The sequence below is a fragment of the Mustelus asterias genome, chromosome 15 (assembly GCF_964213995.1).
Source record: "Mustelus asterias chromosome 15, sMusAst1.hap1.1, whole genome shotgun sequence".
NCBI classification, from domain to species: Eukaryota; Metazoa; Chordata; class Chondrichthyes; order Carcharhiniformes; family Triakidae; genus Mustelus; species Mustelus asterias.
The window spans coordinates 25668087-25682213 of NC_135815.1; the positions used below are offsets into that span (position 1 = coordinate 25668087).

The 14127-nt window shown below is 42.3% G+C and overlaps 1 protein-coding gene across 6 annotated transcripts in view; it reads left to right on the forward strand.

The window, feature by feature from the left end:
* Nucleotides 1-2715: 2715 nt before the first annotated feature.
* The window catches only part of ppm1ba (protein phosphatase, Mg2+/Mn2+ dependent, 1Ba), a 124572-nt gene continuing 113160 nt past the window's right edge, over nt 2716-14127 (forward strand). For 2 of the 6 annotated variants that reach the window (XR_013499620.1, XR_013499621.1), the window contains exon 1: nt 2716-3082. The gene's annotated coding sequence lies outside the window, so the exon portion shown is untranslated. The remainder of the gene's footprint in view (nt 3083-14127) is intronic. The other 4 variants (XM_078229668.1, XM_078229669.1, XM_078229670.1 and 1 more) reach the window with 3 other exon arrangements.

Consider the following 14127-nt stretch of genomic DNA (forward strand, 5'->3'; position numbering starts at 1 on the left):
CAAATGGCCTCTTTCTGCACTGTAGGGTTTTTATGGTTCTATTGCTGGAATGTTGTCAGGTCCCACAGCCTTTGCAGTATCCAGTGCCTTCAGCTGTTTCTTGAAATCACATGGAATGAATAGAACTGGCATCTGTGATCTGGGGACCTCAGGAGGAGGCCGAGATGGATCATTCACTAAGCATTTCTGATTGAAAATTGCTGTAAATGCTTCAGCCTTGCCTTATGTGCTGATATGCTGGGCTCCCCCATCATTGAGAAAGATGAGGATATTTGTGGAACCTCCTCCTCCACTTAGTTGTTTAATTGTCCACCACCATTCACAACTGGATGTGGCAAGACTGCATGGCTTAGATCTGATGCATTGGTTATGGGATTACTTTGTTCTGACTATTGAACACCGCTTTCACTGCTTGGCATGCAAATAGTTTGATGGTGTATCTTCACCAGGTTGACGCCTCATTTTTAGGTGTGCCTGGTATTGCTCCTGGTATGCTCTCCTGAATTCTTCAGTGAACTAGGGTTGATCCCCTGGCTTAATAGTAATGGTAGAGAGGGGGATATGCCAGGCTATGAGGTTAGATTGTGATTGTATACAATTCTGTTGCTGATGGCCCACAGTGCATCCTGGACGCCCAATCTGTTTGAAATCTATCTCATTTAGCATGGTGGTAGTGCCACACAACACAATGGAGGGTATTCTCAATGTGAAGCTGGAATTCTGACTCCACAAGGTCTGTGGTGGCCATTCTTACCAATACTGCCATGGACAGATACTGCTGTAGCAATTGGTGAGGATAAGGTCAAGTAGATTTTTCCCTATTGTTGACTTCCTCTCCACCTGTCGCAGACCAAATCTAGCAGCTATGTCCTTTAGGACTCAGCCATCTCAGTCAATAATTGTGCTACTGAGCCACTCTTTGTGATGGATATTGAAGACCTCCAAACAGAGTACATTCTGCGTCCTAGCCACCCTCAATACTTACTCCAAGTGATGTATCAGCAGGAGGTTTCCTTGGCTACATTTGATCTGTTACCATGAGACTTCATGGGGTCCAGAGCCGATGTTGAGAACTACCAGGTCAGCTCCCTATGACTTGATAATGGAGAAGTTACAGAGTCACATTTTATTGATTGTTTCTGACAGAATATAACTAACAAGTAAATGCAAAAGCTTGAATTTTTGTATGCAAACTGTTGTCATTAATTTGGTCCTGTATCCTGGCAGTTATTTTCCATGCTTTGTTGATAACAGAGGAATGGTAACTTTCACCAACTTAAACAAGAATTTTCAGCTGGTAAGCACAATGTGACTTGTTGCCTGTCCACGCAGACCAAAAATATTCCAAGTTTGATTTTTAATTTGTCTTGAGTTAGTCAAAGTTGGCAGTAGCATGGGGCTACAATTATCTCAGAACTCTGGCTTAAGGTTCAGGGCTGCGTGTTGAGGGACACACTGAAGCTTGGCGCTGCCACCATAAATGCTCAATGGGGAACGCCTGCCATTGTACACAGAAGGACTGAAACCAGCGTAAAATGCCTTGGGCTGTACATGTCAGGAAATGTTTAATAAAATGTAAATGCAAATTGCATTGTAAGTGGGTGAGGCATCCATTCATGTCACATACAGGATTTAACCAAATTGATGTGTTGCACTTATGTGAATTGCTACATTCAAATTGTACTGTGAGGTACCTTTACAGATTTTATGAATCAGATGTATTTTTGGAAAAAAAAAGAACCACTCTGTGTTACCCCCATCTGTGGAGAAGCTCAGCTAGATTCTGCTATTAAGTGATTCCCCTTCTTTCCATGATAAAGTACCTATTGTAGCAATGTTGTGAAGACAGGATTGAAATTGCTTGTGCTTTTCTTACGACCATTTAGCCAGTGCTCAATACAGGCTTTGAGACAAAGAATAAACCCCTTGTTCCCACGTTTGACGGGCTACAGTTTGTAAAGTAATTCTCTTGGGGCCCTTAAAACAAATTCACTAAATAAGAAATGAAATGAAATGAAATGTTAGTCCCCAACACTAAGAAAAATAAGGATAATTTCGAGCAAATCTGGGAAATGGTTGACAATGCAACTTTGGTTAAACACACGCTCACTTTCAGAGAGCTCATCCCTGCTGGTTGCCTTGGCTGCTTCAGCACAACCTAAAATAAGAAACCTCAGCACGTCACGCATGTGGTCACCAAAAGTCTCTCTGAGATAAATGTGAGGCAGGAAGGGGGGGGGATAAAAAGAATGACAGAAATACGTAATCAAATGTGCCTTGACTTGGGCGGGGGGGAAAGGGGAAAAAATAATTGAGGTGTTCTGCAAATGCCTGATTTTGAGCAGATGAAAGGCTACAGGGGAGAGGAGAAGATGGCTGTGGTCAACCCGAGATCATGGCCTGCCATTGGCTGCTGGTGACTTCATGCTGGCAACATCTGGGCACAAGCTGCTTCCCGAACGCGGGCGGCTGGGCGGGGCCAATCCCTGTGACGTCACAATGGATTGACGCGCCGTCCGTTCCAATCGGCGCAGGCGCTTCCCCACTTTCGGACGAGCGGTGATCGAAGGAGGCGGGATTTGAAATAAATTAAATTATATGTTTTACGATAGAAATCGGGCCGATCCAAAGCGGGCGGGGGGGGAAAAATAATCCACCACAGGCACACACGCATAGAATCTCTCAACCTCTTCCCTTCCCCTCCCCCCCCACACCACACAACTTTGGCCTAAGATTGTTAGTTGCGTGAGCCCGCCCGCCCGCTCCGCGAGCGCCCATCTTCATGGAGTGAGAGCGGTCGTGGCGTCTGTTTCTTTTTTTTTCTCTCGGCCCGCACTTCTTGTTTTTTTTGAAAGGGATAATTCTTGATGTCCGCCTGAGACGTCATTAAAATGTCCGAAAATGTCCGCCGCTGTCAGCTGCAGGCACTGACGGGCAGCGAGATAGTGTAAAAAAAAGTGTTTTTTTTGCTTGGTGGTGGGAAAAGAAAAAAAATATTTTTAAAAAAAACTGACCTCGAGTGTAAATCTGAAATCGGGAACTTAAGAGCGGGACGAGGCAAGAGGGAGAGAAAACGAGAGGAGTAAGTAGCCCGGTTTTAAATATCTGGGAGGGTCACCATGTCGGTGAGTGTGTCCCGTCACCACATCTCTATCCGTCCCTGCCCCATCTCCACTCCCCCTCCCGATCCTCTTCCTCCAGCGTGTCCTCCTCCTCCCACCGCCTTCCCTTCCACGAGAGGCCGGGGCTTCAAAGCAAGGCCTTAAGGCCTGAGCTACATTTTTGTTCCCAAAGTGTGTGTGCGCGATAACTCTGACTATTTTCATACCCCAAAGCCAGGGATCGGCAGATCATCCGTCGACTGCAGCCATAATCTGGGTTTTTTTTTGCCCCCCCTCCCTCCAAACAGTGAAGATTGATTTATTTGTTTTTAAATCTGTAGGAGTTTGATTTTTAAAAACGCGCTGCTCCTCCGAGTATTGCTGAAAATGACATCCGTTGCCCTTAAGCTGGAGGAGCAGGCTTGAACAAGAGGCCGGCAGAAAGGTCATTGTAGGCCTCTTGTGTACCTTACCTACCCAGACTTTTGTGTTTGACAAGGTTTGCTAGGGTTTTTAAAAAAAAAACCAAATGGAATTTAAAACAAAATCGTTCAGAAGGAAATAACGGAAAAGTAAATACACGATGTGTGCAATGACATTTTCACTTAAAAAAGAGCTGAATGTTTTCCATTTCAGCTGATTTTTGGACGAAAATGTAACTAATTTAGACACATCTCATTCCCTTTTAATGAAAAGGAAACTTTTAAACAATCGATGTTCTACATTTCTCTAATTGACAGCTTTTGGTTTTTGAGATTCTTGACAGTACTGTACAAAAGGTTTGTTTTTCAGTTTTGATGCTTCCCATAAAATTTTCTCTGAATAATCTATTCCTATTTTTCCATGGTTTAAATATTCATAGTCCTATGTTATGGACTTGTTGGGTAAGAATTCTGTTCTACTAGTTTAACCTTTTGGTTTTCGATAGTTTTTATTTTAATTACGTTTATTACATTATTTGTTGTTTTAGGATTTTATTTGCATTTTCAGATTAATATTTGACAGGTTGAAGGCGATGAATTATGTCTCTAATTTATGTTTTAGCCTTATAGATTTGGCAGGTTTGTTTGGCGAACTATTTTTCTTGTTGCGACACAGGTTGAGTGAAAGGCTAATCTTATGTCATGATATCACTCTTAGACCATTGTCATAGCCTTAAGACACTCACATTGCAGCTCATTTAAGCAGTGTTATAAATATCCCAGCTTTGCCAAGTCGAAAACTGAAGTCATAATCTCGGGCAAAATACTGCAGATGCTGGAAATCTGAAATAAAAATGTAAAATGTTGGGAAAACTCAGCAGGGCTGGCAGCATCTGTGGAGAGAGAAAGAGAGTTAATGTTTCGAGTTCATTTTGAGTTTTCCAGAGCTACTTTATACCTGAGTGGCAGTGATGTTTGATCACTGTTTTGCTTAAGGTTTGCATGGATTAATGGATGGATGGTAAGTTTGGAGGGGAGGGGAGGGGAGGGGGGGGGGGGGGGTGGCGCGGCGCGCGCGCTGGCTGATGGACAGAAAACTAAGAGTACAGGCAATGGATGTTTACCACATTGCTATGAAGTGGGTTCCAGGATCTTTAGTTTGCATGATTTGGACATGGGCACAACATGGAGTTCCAGAAGCTTGATAATACGGTGGCACAGTGGTTAGCACTGTTGCCTCACAGGGCTAGGGACCTAGATTCGATTCCAGCTTTGGGTGACTGTGTGGAGTTTGCACATTCACCCCATGTCGGCATGGATTTCCTCCAGGTGCACCGGTTTCCTCCCACAGTCCAAAGATATGCAGGTTAGGTGGATTGGCCATGCTAAATTGCCCTTTAGTGTCCCAAAATGTGTATGTTAGGGAGATTAGTGGGATAAATATGTGGGGTTATTGGGATAGGGCCTAGGTGGGATGCTCTGTCAGAGATCCTGTGCAGACTCAATGGGCCAAATGGCCTCCTGCACTGTTGAGGTTCTGTGGTTTTATGATACCAAATAGATTGTCACTATCTTTCCAACAAAGAAATGGTTCAAAGCTAGGTGAAAAACACTACCTCTCGCTAGGCAATTAAACTGGGTTCTCTGCAGGGAGAGCTAAAAGTTGACAGAGTAACTCTTTGGACCATGTTCGGGAGGGTGAGGGATTTTTCAGTATACTTCTCATGCAGTATGCAGAAACACATCGCAAAAAGAGGTAAGTAATTGTCCACATTGAATGCTAAAAGGAAGAAAAATATTGCATGTAAATACATCATTTGAAATAGCTTAAAACGCTTTGAATCACTGGTTTAATGGCAGGGAAGGAGACCATTGGGTTTAACTTATCTGTTGTTTCTACAAAACAGCAAATCCCATTGTGTAACTCTTTCTCCATTTATCATTCTAAGTTTTGATATTTCAAATATTTATCCACATCTCTTTTAAAATCTGTAAAGAACTCTATTTTTCCACCATAGTTTTTGATGAGACATCCTAAAAACGCTCTGCGTTACTTTTTTCAAAATCCTAATATTTTCCTTTGTTCTTTTCATCATGGCCTTTAACTCATGGTCTCCAGTTACTAACTTGCTGACCAGTGAAAATAGTTTTTTTTATTTACCTTTCTCAAAAGCCCTTCATACGTTTGTTAACCTCAATCAAATCTCCTCAGCCTTCCCTACTCAAATGTAAAAAAAAGTTTTACTTCTCTGTCCTTGTAGCTGAAACCTCTTATCACCTTAGTGAATTTCCTGTGTGCTCTCTTCAGGGCTAGCATTGCATGCCCTGAACAGGACACATTCTTATTGTCGCTTAACATTTTTAAAGATGTATTCTTAGCTCTTTGTTTAAGTATTTGATGCCCTACTTTTAAATCCTGAATCTGGTATGGTTCAGTAGCATTAAATAAGAAGAAGGATCTGCATTTAGGAACGTGGGAACAGACCCACAAGTTTGTTCTGCCATTTAGTGACATTGTGGCTGATCTGCATCCTAACTCCATTCATCTGCTTTTGCTTAATACCCTTGGCAAGCAAAATATATCAATCTCAAATTTAAAGTTATTAATTGAGTAATATTTGCTCTCCGTAGGAATCTGATTAATTCAACAACATCTGATTTTTGTGCGTATCTGATTTTTAAGGTTCTGGCCCCTTGACTTCTTCAGCAGTGAAGTTTTTTTTCTCTATCTGCCCATCAGTTTCTTTCAAAATCCTAAAAGTTCTCAAAGTAAACCCCCCTTAACCTTCTGTCTTCCAGGAAATGCAAATCTTGTTTATGTAGTCACTCATAACCTTAGAGCACTGCTTTCTGGTGAATCTATGTTGCCATCCTTCCAAGGCAGCTATCTATATTTATTCTAAGGTGCTGGAACCAAAACTATGATGTGGAGATGCCGGCGTTGGACTTGGGTAAACACAGTAAGAAGTTTAACAACACCAGGTTAAAGTCCAACAGGCTACCAAATAAACCTGTTGGACTTTAACCTAGTGTTGTTAAACTTCTTACCAAAACTATGCACAGTGCTTCAGATGTGATCTAACCAGAATTTTGTATAACTGTAACAAATCCTCCTCCTTTATATTCTTGCTCTCTAATTATGTAGGCAAACTTTCTATTACCCTTTTTTGTACCTGATTTTTAGGTTTTAGTGATCTTTTCATGTGGATCTCTAAATTCTGCTCACATTGCTGTTATTCCTGGCTTTTCAGTATTTAAAAAATAGATGGATCCACCCTTTTTTTGCTCCAAAATATGTTTAAATCCATCTGCCTCGGTTTTCCCACTTCAGTCTATCAATGATTCTTTGTAAATTTATGTTCCTGTTGACGCAACTTAACTTTGTCATTAATCATTGGATATATGACTCTCAAGTTATCTAAACCATTAATAAATGTAGTGAATAGTTAAGAACCTGGCACAGATGGTTATGTGTCACCATTAAGTCACTTTCTTCCAATTCAAGTACATACCCATTATCCCTACTCTATCTTTTACCATATAATCATTCTCCTAACCAGATCAATAATTTGCCTTCAATACCATGACCTTTAATTTTAGCCAAACAGTCTCTTATGTGGAATCTGATCAAATGTTGTTTGCAAGTCCACACAAACTACATTTGTAGACATTTCCACGTCTACTACTTTAGTTACTTCCTCAAAAAATTCAATTAGGTTTGTTAGACATGATCTGCCTATTACAAATTCATGTTGGGCTGTCTCTAATCAGCTCAGATTTCTATAAGTGCTTAGTCCTTAATTATAGATTTTAATAACTTTCCCACAATGTATGTTAGACAAACAGTTGTAATCAGTTCCAGTCCTTGATTCATTATTAGTTTCCGTGAAATGTCAGGTATACAATCCTTTCTCTCTATAGTGAAGACTGACGCAAAGTAATGATTCGACAAGTTTGTCATTTCCTGATTTTCAATTGCAATATTACCCACATCTATTTTAGCAACTTTCATGATCTCATGATGCCCCAAAGCACTTTGCAACCAATGAAGTATTTTTTTGAAATGTAGTCAGTGTAGTTATGTAATGTTGTAAATTATGTATTCTTGACTTGCTTTCTGGATTTTAATGTATTGGAGGCCTTTTGAAACTTCACCATTAAGTATATATGTCCTTTTATAGGGTGGCACAGTGGTTGACACTGCTGCCTCACAGCACCAGGGACCCGAGTTCGATTACCGGCTTGGGTCACTGTCTGTGCGAAGTCCACGTGTTCTCCCCCTATCTGCGTGGATTTCCTCCGGGTGCTCTGGCTTCCCCCCACAGTCTGAAAGATGTGCTGGTCAGGTGCATTGGCCATGCTAAATTCTCCCTCACTAAACAGGCGTCGGAGATTTTCACAGTGACTTCATTGTAGTGTTAATGTAAGTCTAATTGTGACACTAATAAATAAACTTTCTTTGTGCCAAAATTTATTGCATTTAAAATTTATTACATGTACCTCACATTTTCTGCATTAAATTATAGTTTTCCTCCTTAAATGTCTCTGTCTCTCTTTCCCCCTTTAACACCTTATGACCTACATCATTGACCAAGTTTTTGGCCATCTCCCCTAATGTCTCCTTTTATGAATTGGTGTTAAATTATGTTTGATAGTGCTCTTCGGAAGCACCTTGGGATGTTTTACTGCATCAAAATGTGCTATGTAATGCCAGGCCTTTTAAAAAAAATAACTTCTTTTCATGATGTGGGCAAACTGGCAAGGGCCCATGTGTTATATGACTTCAGTCGCCTGAGAAGGTGGTGGCCATTCCCCTTGAACTGCAGCAGTCTTAGTGGTGATAATGTCTCTAGAATGATGTTACATAGGGAGTTTCAGGACTCAGTGATGATGAAAGGACCATAACTAGTATTTATATGGTGTTAACATAGGAAAACATTCCAAGAGTCTTCACTTTTTAAGCCACATTTGGAGATATTGGGGCAGATGATCAAAAACTTGGTCAAAAAGTAGGTTAAAAAAGCATCCTGAAGGAGGATAATGAGATGGAGATTTTTACAAAGTGAATTCCAGGGCAGCGGAAGGCAAGGACACAATAGAGTATCAATTAAAATCAGGGATTCTCAAGTAGCTAAAGGATTGCATATGTATCTGAGTTGTGGAGCTGAAGGAGATTAGAGTTTAGTGGATGGTGAGACCATCCACTAAACTTGAAAATAAGGATGAGAATTTTAAAATTGAACTGTTGTGAAATTTTCAGCCAATGTAGATCAGTGGGCAAATAGGTGAAAGGGACTTGGGGTAAGGCAAGACATGAGCAGTAGAGCTTGAGTAGACAAAACGTTGAATGTGGGAGGTTGGCCAGTTGTGTATTGAAGTAGTCAAGTCCAGCAGTTGTTGCTTGTCCCTCGATTTGAGAATGATATCTACTCAGGGTTGAGAGTTTCTGGCGTGGGTCTTTATGTGATTAAGCAGGCCAATTTTTGACAATCAAATCTTGGCCATGTAGGATGTCCCTGAGGTAGTGCGGTCTGGAGTGCAGGATTTGCTTCCTTTTTTGTTTCCTTCTCTGCCGCGTTAAAGCATTGGGACTCATAGAATCCCTACAGTGCAGAAGGAGGCCATTCAGCCCATTCAGTCTGTACCGACCACAGTCCCACCCATGCCCTATTCCCGTAACCCCACATATTTAACCCCTGCTAATCCCCTGACACTAGGGTCAATTTAGCATTGTCAATCAACCTAACCCGCACATCTTAGGAGTGTGAGAGAAAACTGGAGGAAACTAATGCAGACATGGAGAGAATGTGCAAACTCCACACCCACAGTCATCCGAGGCTGGAATTGAACCCGGGTCTCTGGCGCTGTGAGGCAGCAATGCTAACCACTGTGCCACGCACTCGCAAGTTTGATGGAGAACTTGTTACTGTTCTGAACAGTTGGTCATTAAGTTCAATACCAGAGCACTTCAATGAGAGTTTGTGTCTTTGAAGGATTTTCTTTGCGCTTCCCTGGAACATTAGCCATTTAAGAGAGCAGGACTTGGCAGCTGAGATGTTTTTTGGTTGTCTGGACACAGCAGCAGTCCACTGAACTTGATTAAGGAGGGATGTTGACTGAATGCTTGTGGAGCTGGCTTTGAGAAGGACATTAGCATTTGCTTGACGGTTCTCCCTTTGAATCTGTAGGATGTGGCAAAGGCATTGCTGGTGGAGCTTCTATCGCTCTCTTGTGTTTTGCTGACACACAGTCCATGTCTCACTGCAGATGTTGCCATACTTTGTAGAAGGCTGAGCTGGTGCACCTGATCTTGTGTTGGATCTCCTCCTTAATGGTGATCTTTTGAGGGAGGTAGCTCTCTAGTTATGGAAAGCGGTCAACATATTCTAGAGTCACTTCAACATATGCAGCAGGTGGCATATTTGGCTGACCAGGTATAAGTTGATATGAGTTTTGTTTTGGCAACTTTTAAGAATGGGCTGAATTCTTGTGTGCAGAATTGAAGAGATTGAGAGTGACTTCCAAATCTGGTGCAGAGTGTGCAGTTACATTGTTTTAAAGTTTGAAGTTTATTTATTAGTGTCACAAGTAGGCTTACTTTAACATGAAGTTACTGTGAAAATCTCCAAGTCGCCACATTCGGGCGCCTGTTCAACTACACTGGGGAGAATTTAGCATAACCAATGCACCTAACCAGCACGTCTTTTGGACTGTGGGAGGAAACTGGAGCACCCGGAGGAAATGCACGCAGAAACAGGGAGAATGTGCAGACTCTGCACTGTGACCCAAGCCGGGAATTGAACCCAGGTCCCTGGTGCTGTGAGGCAGCAATGCTAACCACTGTGCCACCATGTCGTCATCCACAATCTGTTCATGTATGTTTATGATGATAGGTTTGATACAGGCAATAGAGGATAGAGAGTTTTCTTCCTCAGTGGTATTTAATCCAGACACCAGTGGACATTTGATATTTTCAGAGATGAGCAGCCACTGTCAGGTAGGTCATAAATAGCACTGTGCTACTTCTCAGCCTTGCTTGATCCAAGTCCTGATTTTGACGGTATTTCTTTCAGATTGCGCACTCCAAACAGTTTCAGTGATATCATATTGAAATAATTGCAGGATTGTGATGACGTTTCTTGGACATCCAAATCTTTGGAGCACAATCCCAAGAGCCTTGCAGTCAGGGTGATAAATGCAACCAAGAGTTCCTGTTGTTCCCGACATTTGTCTTGGATTTGTTGGTAACAAAGTCCATGTCAGAGGTTTCTCTGGAAGGTCTAAAGCCACGCTGTGTCTTTGGGAGGATTTCCTCAGCCACAGGAGGCAATTCAAGAGAATGTGTGTCAGGACTTTTCCCTGCTTTGGACAAGAGGGAAATATATCAATAGTTTCCACAGCATAATTTAGCTCCCTTCTAAAAGACAGTTACAATTGTCACATTCCTGAAGTAAAACGTGTAGTCCTTTTTCCTCCCAAATCAATAGGAAGAGTCTTGATGTGAGCAAAAGTCTGTTAGCTTGAAGATCTTAGCTGGAATATCATTGGGACCACAAGCTTGTAATTTATTATCTTTACACGTTAAGGTGGTGATCCACGGAGAGGAAATCTGGAGGTAACGAAGTTGTGAATGAGGTTTCTGGCAGCAGATGAACTGAGGCAGTGGCGAGTGGTGTTCCGGAGATGGAAGTAGGAAGACTTGATGATGTGGTTGGAAACTCTTCTTGGGGTTGGTTCAGCTTCAGATCGCTACCAGGAAGAGGAATGGAGTGGTCTTGGGGCCCAATGACAATGGTTTTGGTCTTCCCAATATTTATTTGGATGTAATTTCTGTTCATTGAATATCAGACAAATCTCATAATTTAGCCACCGTGCATGAATAGGGGGATGTCGACCAAGATGTTGTCAAAGTACATGTGTAAACTGATATTGTGTTTCAGATGTTGTCCATTGAGGGGGCAACATGCAAATGAAAAATAGGAAGAGCCAAGGATAAGTCCCGAGGAGATAAATACCAGAGGTAAGTATACAGGAGTGGGAAGAAAAAGCATTACAAGTGTTACTCTAGGTATAGTTAGATGGTGCAACTCACCCAATTGGACAAATGTGGGGAGATGAAGGAGGTGGCTGATGATTTGGTCAACTATATTGAAGGAGTTCTAGGAAAGATGTGCACAGATTTGGGAGGCAATAACATTTTCAAGGGAAAGGGGGTTGAAGATGGGGTTGTAGTTTGCATTTGGAGATTGGGCGGTAGTTTGCAAGGATATTGTGTCAAGCATTGAATTTTGGAGAAGGGTGATGGCAGAGTTGAAGGAGAGAGGGACACTATCTCAAGAGAGGATGGTTACCAATATTGTCTAACATGGGAGTCAGGAAGAGGATGTTGGTATATATGTGTAAGTCAGCATGGTATATGTAAGTTTGAAGAATGTACTCCGTGATGGGCATTCCCATCAGCAAGAGAGGCTTGGCAGCACCAATGCTTGCTTAGTCCTGAAGAACAAATTGGGCAGATGGTCTGAGAACCAACAAAAGGGAAAAAAACTATTTGACAATCACTTCAGCAACCTACCTGTCATTGACATTGCTAAAACGCCTACCATCAACATCCTGGCAGTTAGCTTTGACCAGCAATTCAACTGGACCAGCCATATGCACACTGGCTACAAGAGCAGTTCAGAGTTTGAAGATTCTGTGGTGAATAACCCCAAACCTGATTCCCCAAAACTTGTCCACCAGCTACTGGAAGTCAGGAAAGTGATGGGATTCTCTCACTTGCTTGGATGAGTGTGGCTCCAATACTATCCAAGAAGCTCCACACCAGCTAGGATAATCATCATCTTGATTGTCATCTCATCAACTACCACAAATATTCAGTCCCTCTGCACAGGTGCACAGTGGCAGCACTATGTACCATCTATTTGATATAATGCAAAAACTGACCAAGCCTCCTTCAACTTTCGAAAGGCACAAATTCCACTACCTAGAAGCACAAGCGCAGCAAGTGCAAGGGATCACCAGCTGTAAATTCCCTCCAAACCACGCACCATCTTGACTTGGAACTATATCGCAATTTCTTCACCGTCATTGGGTCAAAAACCTGGGACTGCCTCCCAGACAGCACAATGGATATCCCTACATTACGTGGACTGCAGCGGTTCAAGAAGGTGGCTCGCAAACACCTTCTCGAGCAAGTAAAGATAGGCAATAAATGTTGGCCAGGCCAGCAATGCTCACATCTCGTGAAAGAATTAAAGAAATCACAGCATTTCTAGCTGCTCAAAACTGGGCACCCATGAGGTGCAGTGGGTCACTAGCAGCAGAATTGTATTCAACTGCATTTGAACATCATGGCCCAGCATATTTCTCACTATTATTATCAAGTGAGGCAAGTAAGCCTGGTTCAATGAGTGTAGGAGAGTGTTCCAGGCACTTAAATGCAGTGCTAACCTGGTGAAACTATGCCATGCATGCTAAAGAGTGGAAGCAATATGTGGCAGACAGCTAAGCAATTCCATAACCAGTGGAGTGGATCAGATCAAAGCTCTGCTGTCCATTTAGTTTTGAATGTGGTGACCAACTAACTAGAGGTGAACCCAGCATGTCAGTGTGGAACATAAGACTGAAACATTTGCAACCGTCCTTGGCTGGAAGTGCCAAGTGGATGATCAGTCTTGGCCTCCTCCTGAGATCCCCAGTATTAAAGATGCCAGTCTTTAGACAATATGTTCACTTTCTGTGAGATCAAGAAACAGCTGAATGCACTGGATACAGCAAACACAGTAGGCCTTGACAACATCCTGGCTTTGGCACTGAGGATTTGTGCTCCTTGTGCCCCATGCTGAGCTCTTCAACACCAGCATCTCCTTGACATTGTAGAAAATTGCCCAGGCATACCCTGTCCACAAAAAGCAGGACAAATCCAACCTGCTCCATCAGTCTACTCTTGGTCATAGCATATTGATGGAAGAGTTCATTGACGGTGCTATCATGTGGCACTTGCTCAGCAATAACTTATTACTGATGCACAGTTTGAGTTCTGTCAGGGCCACTCAGCTCCTGACCTCATCACAGCTTTGGACCAAGTACAAGTAAAAAGCCAAACTCTAGAAGCAAGGTGAGAGTGACTACCCTTGACATCAGTGTAGCATTTAGCTCGACTGTAGCATCAGGGAACCCTGAACAAAATGTAAGTAATTGAGAATCAAGGGAAAACTCTGCACTGAATGGAGTATTAACTAGCATAAAGAAAGGATGGTTGTGGTTTTTGGAGGTCAACTTGGATACCACTGCAGGAATTCCTGACGGTTGTGTACCAGGCCATGCCATCTTCAGCTGCTTTACCAATGATGTTTCCTCAATCTTAAGGTTAGAAGTGAGAATGTTCACTGCAGTGTTTGATCCTATTCAGGACTCATACTGGAATTAGTTCATCCCCTTATGCAGCAAAACCTGCAAACAATTCAAGCTTGGGCTGATGAGTAGCGAGTGACCTTTGCACCAGACAAGTACCAATATTCACTTCCAATAAGAGAGCATCTAACCATCTCTCCTTGACATTCGGTGGCATTACCATTGCTGAATCTCCTATCATAAATACA